This window comes from Triticum aestivum, chromosome 5D (assembly GCF_018294505.1).
Source record: "Triticum aestivum cultivar Chinese Spring chromosome 5D, IWGSC CS RefSeq v2.1, whole genome shotgun sequence".
NCBI lineage: Eukaryota > Viridiplantae > Streptophyta > Magnoliopsida > Poales > Poaceae > Triticum > Triticum aestivum.
The window spans coordinates 384,918,169-384,936,298 of NC_057808.1; the positions used below are offsets into that span (position 1 = coordinate 384,918,169).

An 18,130-nucleotide genomic window follows, 5' to 3' on the forward strand; every position below is an offset into this window, starting at 1 on the left:
TGTGTAGATGTGATTTTTAAGAAGGAAGATGGTGACTACAAAAGAAATGCACTAGTTTGTTGTCTTCTATGTAGATTAGATCGAATAGATGGGCTGAGGTATTACGAGAATTTTATCATGTAAGGTGAAAATATGTGTCGTGTTGTTAATAACAAGCTTAATGAGCTACTCGTGAAACTCGTTAGCTTGTTCGTTAAGCTCGATAAGCTTAACGAGCTGAAATTGATGATTGACTCTATTCATTAAGAAATGAGCCATGAGCTTAACGAGCTGAACTATCGAGCGCTCATTAAGCTCGTGAGCTACGAGCTTTTGGTCCAGACCTACGCACAGGGCGATCCGGAGCACAGGTTCTTAATGTTTTTTTTGAACCTGCTGATGAACAATAAACTTGAGATGTAGCAATATAATTTAAAACATAATCTTATTTTTTTTTGGCATGCAAGATACTCAGGTGCCTAAGGTGCATGCAAAATTTCGTAGTGTTTGGACATGTGAGGAGCTCGTGGCAAAAAAAATTGGTTTCTCAAAGAAACTTTTAAAAAGTGCATTGTGTAAACCAGAATTTTTCCCCCATGAGCTCCGCAAATGTTCAAACACCATAAAATTTTGCACGCACACTGCTCACCCGAGCATCTTGCATGCCAAAACTTTACAATTCTTTTCTAGTTTATTTGCTATTTTGAACTTACTGTTCATCGTATGCAACCCGGATTTCCGCCATTTATACTGTCACTGGAAGGATCAGTCTTGAGCGAGACACAAGAAAAGCAGTGCCTGTGATTCTATTTTTACTGGTGGCATTCATCCGATCGATCCAAAGTAGTGGCGTTTGCACCGGCTGAATAAAGAAAGGCCCGCCTTATCGTTCCATTTGTTTTTCTAACAAAAGCAGGAGCACTCGGCCTCCGGATCAGCAAATCAGAGCAGTTGCCTAGCTACTGGTCTGCACACCAGAGGGGTGAGGTGAGGTGGCACGCGTACGTCCATGCACATCCTGCACGAGGACGAGTTCCCGGCCCGGTTCGTCTGCATGGACTCACCCAGAGCTTAGCTTGCCCCGACCGATCGGGTGTCAGTGCATCCCAACGCATGGATACGTTCATTCCCTTGCTGCTTTCCTCCCGCATTCTGGCTTGTGGCTTGCTAACCCTACTCACTCCCTCCATTACGCTTTGCAGCAAGACCCGCATATAATGCCTGTAGCCGTTTTGCTTTCGATGTTCCTTTTGTCCAGAAAACCGACAAGCTAGCTTATTGGATCCCTCCGAAAGATTGAGAAATGTTTTAAAATAGCTTATTGGATTCCTACTAGTTCCTCATTACGCTTTGGTGTACCAAAAATGGGATCCATTTGATAGCTACTCGTAGTACTATGCATGCTGTTTTCTTCTCCAACTAATCAAGATAACGTTGCTCTCATTGACCTCTGTTGGTGTAGTAAAAGTACTACATACAATACTAACATTTTCAGGCCACATGTCTAGAAGGGATTTTTTTTTTTGAAAACGATCTAGAAAGGAAAATGGGCCATGTATATTTGAGTTATTGAGCATCTACAAGAGCTAGTGCAATCACACGTAGCATGGCACAAAACTTTGGCGCCCCCAGAGAACTGCAAGCTAGGTAGCCCCAATAATTCGCCAACCAACGCAGACACACAAACCGGGACAAACCGTGAACTGACGGCAGTTCATTCGGAGCGATATCGCGGTCGACGGGTCGGTCTGGGCTTTAGCTAGTGACCAGTGAGGCAGCTGATCGACGGCGACGTACGTGCCGTTGCCACCCTAGCTTGCAGGCCTACGTCCGCAACGTGGACGGCTCTGACGGTTAGCCTACCAGGATGCAAACCTAGCCGACGGGTCTGCAACTCAATTGCTAAGTTCAGATAACAATTTTTTTGGTTGAAGTTCAGATAACATACAACTGTGAGAACCCTCTGCCGTCAGAGAACATGCAGTTTCAAAAACAAATACAGAACTCAGGTAGGATTGCATCGTGAGACAGCGCAGTAGCTAAGTAAACCAACCACCTGTCAAAACAAGATTTTTTTGGTTGAAGTTCAGATAACATACAACTGTGAGAACCCTCTGCCGTCAGAGAACATGCAGTTTCAAAAACAAATACAGAACTCAGGTAGGATTGCATCGTGAGACAGCGCAGTAGCTAAGTAAACCAACCACCTGTCAAAACAAGATATATATAGAGAGAAAAAAGCTAGACCAGGTTCAGTCATGCTCGGTTCACCTGATGATTTAGGTGTACATGTGGCGACCCAAGTTGCCACTGAGCGTTTCATCACAACGATGGCCATTTTTTGGTGGGTTGAGAGAGGCTCGAACCCTCGACCTCAGGATCACTGGCTGTTAGCCAACTGCGCCACCACCCCCTTGTTGAATTACAGTTGGAGTACTTGTTTACTATAGGCCCATACAAATCATGGATGCATGCTTAATTCCCAGGAGTACATGGCAGCAAGACACGCACATATATTGTGGAACTGTACTTGTGAAAAGGATACCATTTGTGCTTTCAGTGTCCCTTTTGTCCAGAAACCGACAAGCTATATTGGATCCCTCCGAAAGATTGAGAAATGTTTATTAATAACTTATTGGGATCCTACTAGTTCCTCCATTACACTTTGGAGTAACAAAACTGAGATCCGTTTGATGGCTACCCCTGTCTAATTTGACCACCCATGCTACATTGGCGGTTCAGTTTTTCTGGAGTTTTATGAGATCACTAATATTTTTTTTTGAATACTTTGATGTGTCTGGTATCATCAATACATCAGTTGTATATGAAACTACTCTCTTCTCCTTAATTAATAGATGAGGCAAAAAAATTGCCCGCGTTTCTAAAAAAAGGAAAAACCCTACTATCTCCAATATCGGTTTTTTACATCATTTGAATAAGAGGTCTTGACTCTTGACCTTCCTTTCCTAAACGAGAATTTTCTTTCTTCAAACATTGAAACATCTACTCCAGTTGAGAAAACTATATTTCGTTTTAAATTAGGAGGTTTACTAGTATCTGGAGTAGGTTTTAAATGCACAATACTATATGTAGGTTTTAAATTACTAGCTAGTATGTTTTTTAAGAAAACTATGATGCCAAACTAAGGAGCAAATGACAACTAATAGTATTTGTGCATTTTCGTTCTCCAACTAATTAAGATAACGTTGCTCTCACTGACCTCTGTTGGTGCAGTACTAGTACCATATATACAAGAGTAACATTTTTAGGCCACATGGCTAGAAAGGAAAATGGGTAATGCATGTTTGAGTTATTGAGCATCCACAAGAGCTAGTGCCATCACACGTAGCATGGCACGAAGTTTTGGCGCCAACCGAAAACTGCAAGCCAGCGAGCCACAATAATTCGCCAACCAACGCAGACATGCACAAACCGGTTCATTCGGAGCGATATCGCGGTCGACGGATCGGTCTGGGCTTTTAGCAAGTGACCAGTGAGGCAGCTGATCGACGGCGACGTACGTGCGGTCAGCACCCTAACTTGCTTGCTTACGTCCGCGACGTCGACGGCTCTGCGTACGGTGCCTACCAGGATGAAGCCTAGCTGAGGCCTACAGTACGCCTTATGGCACCAGCTAACTGTACGTAGGTCTGAAACTCAATTGATAAGTTCAGATAACCGTTTTTTGGTTGAAGTTCAAATAAGTAACCACATATACGAGTGTGAGAATCCTCTATCGTCAGAGAACATGCAGTTAAAAAAAATTAACGTACAATTTGGAGTATATATTCCTCTTGTCCAAACAACTCCCAAGGTAGGATTGCATAGTGAGACAGTGCAGTAGCTCAGTACCTGTGAAAACAAGATATAGAGAGGGAAAAAAAAGTAGTAGACCAGGTTCAGACATGCTCGATTCACCTGATGGTTTGGAGTATATATTCCTCTTGTCCAAACAACTCCCAAGGTAGGATTGCATAGTGAGACAGTGCAGTAGCTCAGTACCTGTGAAAACAAGATATAGAGAGGGAAAAAAAAGTAGTAGACCAGGTTCAGACATGCTCGATTCACCTGATGGTTCAAGTGCATATATGGCGCGACCCAAGTTGCCACTGAGCGTTTCATCACAACGATGGTCATTTTCAGGTGGGGTGAGAGAAGCTCGAACTCTCGACCTCAGGATCACTCGCTGTTAGCTATGAGACCTACGCGCTAGCCAACTGCGCCACCACCCCTTTGTTGTCTTAGAAGCGAAACAATCCTACTTGTTGGCCACAGCCCATACAAATCCTGGATGCGTGCTTAATTCCCAGGTTCCGTCCTAAATGGAATCCGAGCTCTTTGTGTATACGTGTTCTCTTTCCTTTTTCTGAGGAAATTTTCGGCAGGTTCACTGAGGGCAAAATGCCTCAAGGAATGTGTCGCAAAATCACCTTTGGCGAGATTTTCTATGCCTTTCTTGGAAACGCCCTGGCTGGCAACTTCTCTACTAGCGCTTCCTCAGAAACGATTAACCATGGGAGGATGGACAGGAAATTAGACTAGAACACCAAACCTAATGTGACTTAAACTTTTTCATCTCCTTTATAAGCACATGCTTTACCCTTTACATCTTAACTGCTAAGACAAGCATAGTTAACTGCTAATCTCTTGGTTTAATAAGCACATGCTTTACATCTTAGGTGTTTTCTCATCTCATTTTTGCTCGGCCGGAGCTCATCTTTAAGCTTGCTTGACCTTCCTATGAGCATTAATTCTATCTGGTTTTGCTGCCATTCCATTAAATATATTTCTATTTAGAAAAGGAAGTATATATCTGGTTCTTAACTATTGGCAAAGGCTAAGTTTGGTCTCTTAATAACAACACTCAACATATTTGGTTGTCGCTTAAGTGACAAGACTGTCTAGAGTTGGCTCGTCCGTCCACTAAAATCCCTTTTATTGATGACATGGTAGCAATTTTGTACTCGTTCGGCAATCCAATCAATACAAAGAAAACCATGAGAAGGGAGGGAGATGGATGAAAGAATTAGAAAAAGGAAAAATTCAATATATGAAACATTACAAGAACTCTAAACATGCATAATAATAGGAAATACTCTAGAAACTATGGAATTCGGTAATTATGGAAAACCATGGAATTTAGTAAAAACAGTAAAATTCTGGATAACATGGAATTTTGTAAAATTACTTAAAAAATCATGTTTCAAATTGACAAATTCCAATACTTCGAAAAACTTTTCAGGAATATTTCGATTTTACGATATATATATATATATATATATATATATATATATATATATATATATATATATATATATATATAGTGTTACTATTCATCATCCAGGGTGTAGAATAAATTATTCTTCACCCGAGGTAATCTTGCGATCGTTTCATAAAAAAATTACATATGGAATACAAATAGTTACATTCATGTCGATTCACTACGTAAAATTTGACATAAAAACAAAAATACAGATCATAAGACCAGAAAAATTGCATTTTATGTATATTTTACACTATTTTTATGTCTGTAATTTTACGTAACATAAAATATTTTTTACGGTGATTACATATTTTGTTACGCTCTCTTATTACGTATGAAATAAGACAAAAAATTACGAAACATAAAATTACAGTGCATTGCTGTTAAAATAGAGGGGGTGAAGAATAGCTATTCTTCACCCAGGGTGACCAATAGTCAATCCCATATATATATACTTATTGTCTTATTGATCGCTATGATGTTTCTTTCAAATCTTCATTTAACATGATTTTTAATTAAAATTGGGTTTCTAAAAGAACACACATATACTTTTCAAACATTCCAAGTGTTTTGATCTATACTCTGATTTGTCTTCAAATTAGTTGAGTTTTCAATAAAGGAAAAAAAAAACTTCAATTTTGTGACTTTATTTATTATCTTAGAACTCTCTTCGATCCATATTAATTTTCGCAGCTCTACTACAACTTTAGTATAAAGTTGTACCAAAGGTGCGGCAATTAATATGCATCGGAGGGAGTAGTTCCTTTTTTGCTAGCTGGGTTGCCATGTGTAGGTCTCATGGCTGATGGCGGTGTACCTGTGCAGTTGGACCTAGATTAGATCCCGCAAGTGAGCTATTTATACCGATGAGAATCTTGGTGATGGCCCTTTGCTTATCAGTGGACAAGGTGGCAACAACCTCAAGAGCTGCAAACAACCTTCTCTAGATCATCCTGGCTTAGCTTGTAGCTCTAGTCCATGTCGTTTTTTGGTTTTGCTTTTGGGTGTCATTTTTCTCCCTTTTTCTAAGTGTTTTATTTCGTAAGCTGATATACCTAACATTGAGTTACTGGGTGTAAGTTGGTCTATGTGTCTTTATCATCATTATATCAAAGCCAGGTGATCGAAAGCCTTGGTTCCAAAAGAAAGAAAAAAGATTATTCACCAAATCAAAATACTTGAAGATACGACGCACTACCTTGCATCTGTGGCTAAAAAAAAAGCGATCGAGTCACAAGGGGTAACAATCTCCTATCTGATAAGATAACGACCTGGCATTTCGACGTCCTGTCATTAAAAGGACGGAGTATTTCTAGGCAATTTGCCAATTTCGCATGCATGATAGCTGTGTGCAACAACCCGGCGTGCGTCCGTGCGTGGGTGGGCGGGGACGCGAAACGTGATAGTGCTGTGGCACACTCAGTTGCGGCGAGTCCGTTAGAGCATCTCCAGCTGCGTCCCTGGCACGGCCTTCCGGAGCCTTTTTTTGGCACCGGTGTTAAAAAAGTGTTCCAGTCGCACCTTCATAGGCTCGGGAATCGGGGGCAGCTGGGGGCCGGCATTATTTTTTGGCTGCAAAAGGCCCACTGCCAACCTCTAATCTCTCTCTCCTTTCTTTTTCTGACTACGCCCACCACGTGCAGTGCATGCCCGCTGCCCCGCGTACCGCGGCTCACCTCGCTGGCGGCCACATGTTCTCACCGCGCCCCGGACTCGAAGTAGCATCGCGCATGTCCGCCATGGCCGCCACCGGAGCAGCGCCGCGGCTTCGCCTCCTGTTCCTGTTCCGGATGCTGCGAGTCGGCGAGCTCATCACCCTCGCGGCGCTCCTCTCCTGGTCCTCCTCCCGCGCGCCGTCCGTGGCCGCCGCCGCTCCGCGTGTCGCGGGCTCGCTCCTCTTCAGCCCCCGCTCTGCGCGGCCGCGACCAGCGCGTGGAGCCGTCCCCGGCTTCCTCCGCCACGGCCTCCTCTGCTGGCGTCGATGTGGAGCAGAGCCAGACCTCGGCCGCCAGCTTCGCTTCGTTCACCGTCCCGATGACGCCGACGCCGACGCCGACGCAGGCAAGCGAAGCGCCTGTGGCCGTGCTGCCGGCTATGGCGATGTCGATGGCGACGGTGCCGGAGGAGGAGGTGAAGCCGGTAGTGTCGGTGACGACGCGCGCCGCGGGCGCCGTGAGCAAGGCTCGCGCGCCAAGGCGGACCCGGTCGGAGAAGATGGGCCGGCGCGGCGAGCTCTCGAGGCGGTCGGCATCGCCGGAGCCGCTGCTGCTGATGCGGAGCTCCTGGATCCCGCGGGAGCTCGCCCGCGTACCACGGCTCACCTCGCTGCTGCTCGACGGGGCCGGTGCCCGCGCTGCCACAGGCCATGCTCCGGACGCTCGACGTCTCCTGCAACTGGCCTCTGCCTCCTCACCGCCGCTGGTCGCGGCCGCCTCCTCGCCGCGCGCCGGCCTCTGCCTCCTCACCGCCGCCCTCTGCTCACAGCGTGCCGCGCGTAGCCGTCGCCGCCCTGCTCACAGCGTGCCGCCGTCGCCGCCCTGCTCGTCGCGCGCTGGCCCGGGCGTGCCGGAGCCGTCGCAGGGCGAGCTCGAGGAGCGGTGGCACCCGGCCGCTTCCTCCCATTGGTGCAGAGGTGCTTGGGGTGGACACGGCTGGAAATATTTGCCCCCAAGCCCAAAACTTGCACCGGCGCAGCCCCAACCGGATGAAAAAACGTCCCTGGGGAGGCACAAGGGCTGGAGGTGCTCTTACGCTGCTCTGCCGCTCGCCGGAGCCGTGTGCCCGGAAGCTAATCAAGCCTTGGTTCGTTACCACTAGCAGCCAGCGACACGGTGTGCAGCCGGCGCCCGCAACGCAACGGCTTGCACGTCAGGCCTTGTACAATTGAAGATGCTTAAGGAGGTGCTTAGAAAAATAAACCGGGTTTTTCTGAAGCACCAGTGCCTATTTCTATAGAAGAGACGCTTAGTTAAGCGTCTACCCTATACAAATAAGCACCGGTGTTTAAAAAAATTCGGTTTATTTCTCTAAGTACCTTTTTTAAACACCTCCCATTGTACAAGGGCTCAGGCACCCGACCGACGTCAAAGGATGTGTTTGGTATGTCGCATGCATGCAGCTCGGTCAGGCCCCTGTGGATGCAAATTTAGATGGGAGCAGCTACAGGCCAGTCACCCAAAATAGGTGTCAGTCGAATGGCATGCACGACTTTGTTCTGCACAAAAGTGGCAACTGCTCCACATACACTTCTACTTGCCTACCTCCGGTAAAAGCCTACCGCAAAATCACGCCCACAGATGCATGCTGCATGCAAGGATACCCACAATACAAATTGCAGAAGCACCCGAGGCAGCAGCAGCAACATGAAAAGCAAGCAATTCTCCGATAAAAACCACGTAATGGCAAAATTTGCACGCAATTTAAATAGAAATTGCGCTATGTTATAATATGCAAAAGTAAAGGTATTACCGTTAAAGAAAGAAAATGAAATAAAATAAAAATAAAATGAAAACAAAATAATGAATTTTTCTAGGGAAGAATAAAACCCTTTAAGAAGAAAGATAATAAAAATCAAAAGCAAAATCATGAAATTTTCTAGGGAAGATTGAAACCCTATAAGAAGAAAGAAAGTAAAAAAAAACAAAAGCAAAAACAAAATAATGAAGTTTTCTAGAGGAGAATGAAACCCTTTAAGAAGAAAGAAAATAAAAAACTAAAACAAATACAAAATAATGAAGTTTTCTATGGAAGAATGAAACCCTTTAAGAAAACAAAACACAAAAACTAAAACTAAAACAAAATAATGAACTTTTCTATGTAAGAATAAAACCCTTTAAGAAGAAAGAAAATATAAAAACAAAAATCAAAACAAACTAATGAAGTTTTGGGAAAATGAAGCCCTTTAAGAAGAAATAAAATAAAAAAATAACTTGCACACAAGTATGCCCTGAAATTGCACTTTTCAAATATGCCAAAAATAAGCATATGCGGTGCAATTTTTGCTTATATTATAATTTACACACATGGTGTATCATACTTACGTGTATACTTACTTACAAACACAAAATTTAAAATATTTTTTCTACGAAGAAATGAAGTATAGTGGCATTGGTACCACCCTTTAAGAAGAAAGGAATTCAAAAAATAATAATGATACAATTTGCACACAATTTACATATAAATTGCACTTTTTTAGTTATGTAAGAATAAATATAATGTAGTGAATTTTACATAAAACAAAAAAAATTAAACAAGGAATGAGTAAGTGGCATTGGTATCGTCCTTAAAACAGGAAATGAATTAAAAACTAAACATAATAAAACAAATAATTTTTGCTAAGAGAGAATAAATTAGCGACATTGGTATTACTCTTAAGAAGAAAGAAAATAAAGAAAAAATTGCATTTTTATAATATGCAGCGAATATACATATAATAATGCAACTTGAGCAGTCTAGTATAATTTACACACATATTATATTTTACTTTCATGCATATATACAAATAATAATAGAATGTATTAAATTAGCAAAACAATTAGCATTGGTATTACCCTTAAAGAATAAAAAAATAAAAAAATTCCACACAATTAGCATACAATATGCACTTTTTATAATATGTAGAATAAATATATAAGAGTGAGTTTTAGTACTCTGATGTAATTTGTAATTTGTACATGTAGTACTTGCATGTATACATTTTCACACACTCAACATCCGAAAATACACGTAAAGAGAAAAAAGTTCAACTCAAAAATAAAAAGTAAAAGCATACATGTGCAGAAAACAAAAGTAAACACATGAAAAAAGAGCATACACACACCAAAATCCAGCCCAAGAAGGAAATCGACTGACCCAAAGTAGGTGTCAATCGAATCCAAACAGACCAATTTCACCAGCAAAATGTGACGGAAAAAAAGCTACACAAATCTTAAAGCACAATCCAAAGGCCAGAAAATCGATTGACCACAAAACAAAAATTCAGCTGACTGAAATCTAGCTAAAATGAATTTAGATTGCTTGTTTGCCTCGGTTGCGTGAAAATTCTGAATTTAGATTGCTTGATTTTTTTTCACGATGGACGAGACGAGGTGACAATTACTCTCAACTTCTCTCCGTTCATCGCCCAAACCCCTCACTCACCTTTTCTTCGTTAGCACTGATGGTCGCCGACACTCCACCACCCCGCTGCCCGGCTCATCGCCCAAACACTTAGAAATAAAACAGTGATGAATCTCTCTAAAAAAAGGGATGACTTGACCTTCATTAAACCCTTCCAAAATAATGAATAGGTAGGCTTAACGTCCACTTAAGATAACGTTTTGGAGTTTAGGTATTTTTATGCAGCAACTCTTGTCCAACAGCTTTCCTGGTAAATAGTTTGTACAACCATTTTTGGAACGAAGATGCTAGACGCGTCCGGCTTTAAATTAATAAAGTCACGAAGGCAGCAACACCGAGTTCCACGACGCAAACACACACCACATATACGAAAGTCTCAACAGGCCACATTGGCCACGCATATTACAGACCAAAATCCAAAAGGTAGGCCCCTACCAACCATTTAGCCAACTCGCCAGTCATCCAAAAGTAAAGGCTGTCTCCCAATGAAGTTCAAGAAGATTGACGCAGTCTCGGGATGCTAGTGGCAATCTTCTCCATCGTGCTCCTCATAAGGTCAGCATCGCCTTGTTTCACCAGCGGAGTCCAGCTCTGTAGAAAAAGATGGCATTTGAAAATAACATCAGTCGGGTTAGCCGGGAACTTGTGCTCGATAGTCATTTTGTTTCTCACTGTCCATAAGGACCAAAGTAATGCTCCCACGCAACTCCACAAGACCCTGGCCTTGGCACCCCTCTGCGATTGTATTACCACCAACAACTCAGCCCCCGATCGCGGGTTCCAGTTTTGTTGGAACACCTCGCGCACCGCACTCCAAGCAAAACGTGCAAGTGCGCAATGAAAAAGTGCATGATTCGCATCCTCTAGCAATTCACACACCACACAGGACCCGTCCGAAGGACCGTTACGCTTGGCCACGTTATCCGCTGTTGGGAGTCTATTACGAAACATTTGCCAAAGAAATATTTTAATCTTTAACGGAATCCTAGCCTTCCATAGCCCCCTAGCTATATCTAAGGCGTTAACCTCAGTCAACTTGCTGTATAAGGACTTAACCGAGAACTTACGAGACGCTGACAAGTCCCATGACACTTTGTCAGCTTCCTGACTCAGGACCATCGATCCAATTTGAGCCTGAAGCGAGTCCCAACTCACCAGCTCAGCCGTACTCAATGGCCTCATAAAATGGATCGCAGGGGGCGCAGAGCATAGGTCCTCTCCCACCAGAACATTCGTGTCCGAGGCCACGTTGTATAGCTGCGGGAATTCCTGCCAGAGAGGCCTGCCACCCATCCACGTGTCAAGCCAGAACCGCGTGGACATGCCATTTCTCACGTCATACCTCGCACCAAGCGTAAAAGCCGGTCTAACTGCCTGAATCCCATTCCAGAACGGTGAACCCGAGGTCTTGGCCTTAAACACATTCCCATCTGGGAAATATTTAGCACGAAGCAGGTCCGCCCATAGACCCGACTCGTTAGAGGCTAACTTCCAGCACCATTTGGTAAGCAAGGCTACATTCATGAGCTTGGAGTTAGTAATCCCCAAACCTCCCAATTTCTTAGGTCGGCACACCGCAGCCCATTTTAACTGATGGTACTTCTTTTTCGCTCCAGCCCCTTCCCAAAAGAATTTAGAGCAAGGGGTGTCGAGTTTCCCGTGCACCCCATCAACCAGTAGAAACATACCCATGATGAAAAGTGGGAGGGATGAAAAACTCGAATTGACCAGAATCAATCTAGCTGCCGAAGACATGAATCTCCCTCTCCGCGGGCTAACCCTATTAGCCACTTTACCATATAGCGGCTCCCATTCAGAAATGGCAAGTTTCTTATGAGAGATCGGCAGTCCAAGATACTTAATTGGTAAGCTCCCTAGCTTACAATTAAGTAAATTGGCAATCCGCACACCCTCGTGCTGCTCCATTCCCATCGTGATAACTTCACTCTTGAGGAAGTTTATCTTAAGCCCCGATAAAATCTCAAAGGCTAGCAGAAGCAGTTTGATTGAGGCGATGCTGTGCTCGTCCGGCTGGAACAATAGCATCGTGTCGTCGGCGTGTTGCAAATGCGTCACCCCCCTGGGATGAGATGAGGCACAAGGCCTTTCACATGTCCCGCCCGTCGCGCCCTAGACACCATCGCAGCAAGCGCATCCGCCACAAAGTTAAAGATCAGCGGGGAACTGGGGTCTCCTTGTCGGAGACCCCGTTTGTTACGGAAGAACTTGCCCATCTCCCCGTTGATCATGACCGCCATTTGACCGTAGCTAACTAGGTGCATAATTCTGTGGACGAAACCAGCGTCGGAGCCCTTCTTGAGCAACACCTCCCGCACGAACTCCCAATTCACGCGGTCATAGGCCTTCTTGAAATCAAGCTTGAGCAAAACCCCTTTCCCTTTTGTACATTTTAGCTCATGCACAATTTCCGCCAACGCAATCGGGCCCTCCAAAATATTTCTCCCTTTGAGGAACCCAGTCTGGCTCCTACTTATCACCCTTTGAGCAATAAGAGCAAGCCTCGAGGCATATGCTTTGGCACATAACTTGAACGGGACATTGATGAGCGTAATCGACCTAAACAACTTGATGTTATCAGCGCCCTTTACTTTGGGGATAAGGCTAATCACCCCGTAATTTAGTCACGCTAGGTTCACTTGACCCAGCGCGAAGCCATTGACTATTGCGTGGAAAACATGCTTAAAGCACGGCCAAAAACGCTTAAAGAACTCCATCGGCCACCCGTCAGGCCCAGGTGCAGTGCCCGTTTTCATGGAAGCTAACGCCCTGTCAATTTCCTCCGGGAGGAAGGAGAGGGCCAAACCTGCATTTTCGTCCGGATTCACCCTTTCAGAAGGATCCCACAGATCCTCCCGAAGGCTAAGTTTTTTCTCCTCGGCCGTCCCCAATAGACCGATGAAGAAATCATAAATATGGCTGCTAATCTCCGCCTGAGTGACCAAAATCCTATCATCGTGGTTAAGACGCAGGATAGAACTCTTGCGTTTTCTCCCGTTAGCAAACGCGTGGAAGTATCCCGTGTTTGCATCCCCTTTAGTCACCCATTTAACTCCGCCCCTGCGTCGCCAGTACTCCTCTTCTGCTCTCAAGATACTAATAACTTGGTCTTCTAGAGCATACCTATGCGCCCATTCCTGCTCAGAGAAAGATCTCACGTCCGCCGCTAAGTCTAGCGACGCAATCTCCTCTGTAAGCCTGGCGCGCTCCTTTTTGGAGTCACTACCATGGTTATCTCCCCATCCCCTGAGGAACGCACACAACTTAGCCGCCGCCGCAGTCCAAAACTCAGCCGGTCCCCTTTGGGGGCCCATTTGGGCCATAATACTAGCCCACCGCTCACGTATCATGCCCTCAAAGCCCTCTGCTTCAAACCAAGCGGTTTCGAAATAAAACCTACTACTGCGTCGAATCTCATCCTCCCCTGAGGAGAAGATAAGCGGGATGTGGTCAGAGCCAATCCCGGTCTCTGCCACCAGCGAACACCATGGGAAAAGCGCTTCCCGCGCAACCTCTCTTAAAGAAGCCGCCACAATCGCATTATTGAACATAGTCACCCTTGACCAGTCCACGTTGCCGTTGTTCTTGTCCGCGCCCGAGCGGATCAAGTTAAAATCTACCCCACGATGACCGGGAGGTTTGCTGCACGCTTGGCCCCTACCAAGGCAGTAATCTCGGCCAGGAAGGCCGCCAATCTCGAGTGATCCGCAGGCCGTAAACGCACATAACTACCCAAATCAACCCCGAAGTGCGATGTCGAATCTTAGTCGCGATAGAAAACACACCCAGCTCCCACAGAATTACATCACACACATCACTCTTACAACCCATGATGAATGACCAGAGGGAGGCACCCATCGCCACTCAAAACCCTGCAACGGATCTAGCGCAATTAAATCACGAAAGGAAAAGTCCGTCTTGATGGTCTCTTGAAGAGCAACAATGTCGATGCGCTCCTTGGCCATGTATTCCCTGAGTTGCGTGCGACGCCCTACGTGCTCGCAGCCTCGGATGTTCTAGAATAAATACCTCATTAGATAATCCTGTTTCGAAGGCGAACTCCTCGCGAGCTTACCGCCTTGGGCACACTCTTCCGAGCCGGGCCTCGGCTGGAAGAGGGGAGAGCAGATGCTTCCCTCGCCTCTGCCTCCCCATCGGGCCTAGAGATCACCAACTGCCCCAGGGCTCGTGGTCAACGAATTCGCAGCAAGGCATCTCGCTGCCGCCTCGGCCAGGGCGGCTTGTGCCTCTTCGCGCGCACGAACTAGCGGAACTATCTCGTGGGAACCAGACACCACCTCTTGCTACCTCTTGAGCACTGTGTTGGTTTTCCCTTGAAGAGGAAAGGGTGATGCAGCAAAGTAGCGTAAGTATTTCCCTCAGTTTTTGATAACCAAGGTATCAATCTAGTAGGAGGCCACACGCAAGTCCCTCGTACCTACACAAACAAATAAGAACCTTGCAACCAACGCGATAAAGGGGTTGTCAATCCCTTCACGGCCACTTGCAAAAGTGAGATCTGATAGAGATGATAAGATAATATTTTTGGTATTTTTATGATAAAGATTAAAAGTAAAGATAGCAAAATAAACGGCGACAGAAATAGCTTGTTGACGGGAGATTAATATGATGGAGAATAGACCCGGGGGCCATAGGTTTCACTAGTGGCTTCTCTCAAGATAGCATAAGTATTACGGTGGGTGAACAAATTACTGTCGAGCAATTGATAGAAAAGTGCATAATTATGAGAATATCTAGGCATGATCATGTATATAGGCATCACGTCCGTGACAAGTAGGCCAACTCCTGCCTGCATCTACTACTATTACTCCACACATCGACCGCTATCCAGCATGCATCTAGAGTATTAAGTTCATAAGAACAGAGTAACGCATTAGGTAAGATGACATGATGTAGAGGGATAAACTCGTGCAATATGATATAAACCCCATCTTTTTATCCCCGATGGCAACAATACAATACGTGTCGTTTCCCCTACAGTCACTGGGATCGAGCACCGCATGATTGAACCCAAAGCTAAGCACTTCTCCCATTGCAAGAAAGATCAATCTAGTAGGCCAAACCAAACTGATAATTCGAAGAGACTTGCAAAGATAACCAATCATACATAAAAGAATTTGGAGAAGATTCAAATATTGTTCATAGATAATCTTGATCATAAACCGATAATTCATCGGATCTCGACAAACACACCGCAAAAAGAATTACATCAAATAGATCTCCAAGAAGATTGAGGAGAACTTTGTATTGAGATCCAAAGAGAGAGAAGAAGCCATCTAGCTAATAACTATGGACCCAAAGGTCTGTGGTAAACTACTCACACATCATTGGAGAGGCTAAGGTGTTGATGTAGAAGCCCTCCATGATCGATGCCCCCTCCGGCAGAGCGCCGGAAAAGGCCCCAAGATGGGATCTCACGGGTACAGAAGGTTGCGGCGGTGGAATTAGGTTTTCGTGGTGCTCCTGGATGGTTTCGGGGTACGTAGGTATATATAGGAGGAAGAACTAGGTCGATGGAGCTACGAGGGGCCCACGAGGGTGGAGGGCGCGCCCAGGGGGGTAGGCGCGCCCCCTGCCTCGTGGCCTCCTCGGTGATTTCTTGACGTCTACTCCAAGTCCTCTGGATCACGTTTGTTCCAAAAATAACTCTCCCGAAGGTTTCATTCCGTTTGGACTGCGTTTGATATTCCTTTTTTGTGAAACACTAAAATAGGGAAAAACAATAATTTGCACTGGGGCTTGGGTTAATAGGTTAGTCCCAAAAATAATATAAAAGTGTATAAATAAGCCCATTAAACATCCAAAAAAGAATATATAATAGCATGGAGAAATCAAAAATTATAGATACGTTGGAGACGTATCAAGCATCCCCAAGCTTAATTCCTGCTCATCCTCGAGTAGGTAAATGATAAAAACAGAATTTTTGATGTGGAATGCTACTTAGCATATTCTTCAATGTATTTCTCTTTATTGTGGCATGAATGTTCAGATCCGGAAGAATCAAGATAAAAGTTTAATATTGGCATGAAAATAATAATACTTGAAGCATACTAACAAAGCAATCATGTCTTCTCAAAATAACATGGCCAAAGAAAGTTATCCCTACAAAATCATATAGTCTGGCTATGCTCTATCTTCACCACACAAAGTATTTAAATCATGCACAACCCCGATGAAAAGCCAAGCAATTGTTTCATACTTTTGATGGTCTCAAATTTTTTCAATCTTCACGCAATATATGAGCGTGAGCCATGGACACAGCACTATAGGTGGAATAGAATGGTGGTTGTGGAGAAGACAAAAAGGAGAAGATAGTCTCACATCAACTAGGCATATCAACGGGCTATGGAGATGCCCATCAATAGATATCAATGTGAGTGAGTAGGGATTGCCATGCAACGGATGCACTAGAGCTATAAGTGTATGAAAGCTCAACAAAAGAAACTAAGTGGGTGTGCATCCAACTCGCTTGCTCACGAAGACCTAGGGCATTTTGAGAAAGCCCATCATTGGAATATACAAGCCAAGTTCTATAATGTAAAATTCCCACTAGTATATGAAAGTGACGACATAGGAGACTTTCTATCATGAAGATCATGGTGCTACTTTGAAGCACAAGTGTGGAAAAAGGATAGTAACATTGTCCCTTCTCTCTTTTTCTCTCATTTTTTATTTGGGCCTTCTCTTTTTTTTGGCCTCTTTTTTTTCTTCGTCCTGAGTCTCATCCCGACTTATGGGGGCATCATAGTCTCGATCATCCTTTCCTCACATGGGACAATGCTCTAATAATGATCATCACACTTTCATTTACTTACAACTCGATACTTAGAACATAATATGACTCTATGTGAATGCCTCCGGCGGTGTACCGGGATATGAAATGAATCAAGAGTGACATGTATGAAAGAATTATGAAGGTGGTTTTGCCACAAATACGATGTCAACTACATGATCATGCAAAGCAATATGACAATGATGAAGCGTGTCATAATAAATGAAATGGTGGTAAGTTGCATGGCAATATATATCGGAATGGCTATGGAAATGCCATAATAGGTAGGTATGGTGGCTGTTTTGAGGAAGGTATATGGTGGGTATATGATACTGGCGAAAGGTGCACGGTATTAGAGAGGCTAGCAATGGTGGAAGGGTGAGAGTGCGTATAATCCATGGACTCAACATTAGTCATAAAGAACTCACATACTTATTGCAAAAATCTATTAGTTATCAAAACGAAGTACTACGCGCATGCTCCTAGGGGGATGGATTGGTAGGAAAAGACCATCGCTCGTCCCCGACCGCCACTCATAAGTAAGACAATCAATAAATAAATCATGCTCCGACTTCATCACATAACGGTTCACCATACGTGCATGCTACGGGAATCACAAACTTTAGAACAAGTATTTCTCAAATTCACAACTACTCAACTATCATGACTCTAATATCACCATCTTCATATCTCAAAACAATTATCAAGTATCAAACTTCTCTTAGTATTCAATGCACTTTATAGTTTTTATCTTGGATGCCTATCATATTAGGACTAATTTTATAACCAAAGCAAATTACCATGCTGTTCTAAAGGACTCTCAAAATAATATAAGTGAAGCATGAGAGATCAATAATTTCTATAAAATATAACCACCACCGTGCTCTAAAAGATATAAGTGAAGCACTAGAGCAAAATTGTTTAGCTCAAAAGATATAAGTGAAGCACATTGAGTATTC

At 44.1% G+C, this 18,130-nt stretch overlaps 1 pseudogene; it reads left to right on the forward strand.

The window, feature by feature from the left end:
* The first annotated feature begins 6,453 nt into the window (after positions 1 to 6,453).
* Positions 6,454 to 8,059, forward strand: LOC123120690 (uncharacterized; annotated as a pseudogene).
* The last annotated feature ends 10,071 nt before the right edge of the window (positions 8,060 to 18,130 follow it).